This window comes from Poecilia latipinna, unplaced genomic scaffold, assembly GCF_001443285.1.
Source record: "Poecilia latipinna isolate Pla-1442-1.1 unplaced genomic scaffold, P_latipinna-1.0 Scaffold1176, whole genome shotgun sequence".
Taxonomy (NCBI): Eukaryota; Metazoa; Chordata; class Actinopteri; order Cyprinodontiformes; family Poeciliidae; genus Poecilia; species Poecilia latipinna.
In genome coordinates this window covers 105069-108019 of record NW_015113792.1, presented here as the reverse complement: position 1 = coordinate 108019, position 2951 = coordinate 105069, and positions in this window count along the sequence as shown.

The window sequence follows — 2951 nt, the reverse complement described above, 5'->3', positions numbered from 1 at the left end:
ATGTGATAAGAACTGAAAGTGATTCCAGTTTCACTCGATGGCCAACCTGTTGAAACTGTGGCAAATTTTTAATTCCTTGTGTCATTCCTGGACAGTCAGCTCAACTTTGCTGAAAACACTGACTACATCTTTAAGAACTGTTCTCAGACTCTACCTTTTCAGAAGACCCAGTGATCTTGGGGTTACCCAACTTGAGGTTGTGTATAACCTCTAGTTAGGTAGAGGTTGTTGAGTTAAAATGTTAAAACTTAACATTCTAAATTAAGTTTTAACTCATCAAGTTAAAACAACATTTTAAGTCAAGTTTTAACTTTTCATCTCCTCGACTGGTTTGGTCACATGAGCTGCAGACTAACAGACAATCTTTTAAGAATACTTTGAATGGCAGGTATAACAGCAGGTAAATGGTGGTGAAACCAAAACCATCTCTGTCTCAACTGTTTGCTGAAAGAACATGAAAGATGGCAGGAATATTTCAGCAGAGAGCGTCCATCCTCTTTATTCATCAGTTTGAACCTCTGAGCTCATGAAGGTGTTGCTGTGTTCCTCTGGCAATAAGAACATTTATTGATGGTGCAATAATTATTCTTAACCAAACTAAATAACATTTAGCATGCCAAGTGTTTTGCTCTATTCACACATTGTTGATAATCATATCAATCAATCATATCTTTATTCCAGACACAAAAAAGGTAAAAACAAGCAAAATAAAATAAAAATAAACATGACATGATATTATTCACCGAGTCACAAATCAATGATGACGCCAATGATTCCATCATCTTGAAGAGAATCTCACAGCACTAAAAGCAGGATTTACTAAAATTGCAATTATATTATTGCATGACTCAGATAATCTACACATGCATAAGATTCCTGAGCTCAGCTGCACATGTGGGAACAGCATTATGTACAAACTTATGGCTAGCACTGCTCCATCTAGACACTTTGAGCCTCATGCCATCATTGTAGGACACAAAGTTTCTGCAGGCTACTTTTTTTGTATCGTCACCACAGATGGGCCGTGTAATAATGTGATTCATGAATATGATTTATCGATTTAGAGTCAAAGGAAAAATTCCTCGTTGATAGATTAAATAGTTTCATCTTCTTTTTTTTCTATATATAAGACTCTACAACAAAAAGTCTCAATAATATACATGGCACTGTAAAAACAAAAAATGAATTTTTGCTTATATCTGTTTAACAACCTGGGTTGTTATTCTTCTGTACCTAATTCATTTGTTTATTGACTTTTGCTCAATTAAATTTCTTATGTATACACTGCGAATGGTATTTTTATTATAGTTGATCATGTTTTTCATGTCTCCTTATGTCTTTTGTTCCTCCCATAATGGATGGAGATGTATAGATATTTATAATGTATAGAAGTATTGTCATTTAATTAGCTCTACATCGTTAAGAAAATTTAAAAAATATGTTTAAGATAATTTATCTTTTTTTAATAAAGTTTATTTGATAGGGACACATCGACATAGACAAACTGAATAAAACATTTGCATCGTGGTGCAACAGCAACAGCTAATTCGCAGCACTTGTCCCTAGTTGGGCTTTTTAAAAAATAACTAAAAATTGAAGTGATAATCATTTAAAATAGCACAACATGATGTATACAAACCGAAAAATGTAAAACATCAAAAATGGGTACAGGTCTGTTTTTGACATAACCAAAGCTTTGTTTGATTTTTGAACATATTAAAACTGGTTACAGACTTTAAATGAACAGGAAGTGAGTCCAAACTGCAGATCCTCTCACTGACAGAGCACTTTGAGCAAAAATGGTTCTTCAAAAGGGAACCTTACAACTTCCATCCAAAGCCGCTCTGGTAGATCTGCTGTTGCCCTGCAGTCTCTGTATACAATCGCTTAACCTCCTGACTACCAGTAGTTCATTTTTGTCCTCTGTCGAGGACATTTGAATATCTCCCACCCCCTGCATTCTACTGAATTAATTCTTTATGGTATCTACAGAGGACATTTAGGGCTTTTCAATAATACCACATGTGAAGGGGTGGGACTTTTCTAAGTACCCTTTTCTAATTCATAAAAATGGCATTCATCAGTAATAACACATTTTATGGGAAGAGACAAAGTGCATAAAACCTTTTAGTACCTTAAAAAGACTGGGATTTTTAAAAAAATGGTGATTAGACATTTTTTTTCCTGGTAGTCAGGTTAATGGTGTAGGTGCAAGTCCATTTAAACACTTAAAAATCAATTTTAATACATTATAATTTAGAAAATTTGTAAAATCCAAAATGCCAAATTTAGCCAAAATGTGACAGTGATGGAATCTAATCGCTTTTGATATAAAACCTTTAAGGCCCGATTATAGAGACTTGCTAATGGTTTGAGTTTGACTAGTCTGAGCCCAGACAGGAGCTCCGCAGGTAAAATGTGAGGATCAGTGAGTTCAAAAACGTCTCTGCACAGTGAAGGGTCAAACAATGTCTAATAACTTTAAAACAATTTATATTCAATCTAACAGTTTTGCAGATTTTGTCAACATGGCTCCTAAAATTTAACTGAGCATCCAGAATTATTCCTAAATATTTTTCTTGTGATATTGTTCAATAGGGTCCCCATTGATCTGAATATTCAAGGACTGTAATGATGTTTTCTTGATTGAAAAGCAAATGCACTTTGTTTTCTTTGTATCGAGAGTTAAGCAAGATGCCATGTTGATAATTTTACGGTGCCAGTAATGCCAGAATTAATAATAAGTAATAAATACTTTGTGGTATTCTGATTTAGTAATGCAATTTAGATTAGTTGTGTTACCACCCCCACGCCACTAGAGGCAGTAGCAGGCCCGAAAAGATGTGACTAAGAAGCAGATTTAGAAGTACACCGAACGCTACAGAATTTGCTAAAAACTGTGAGCTGCGTTTAAATAAATAAAAGAGAAGTCCAAATACATTCCGAGAGTG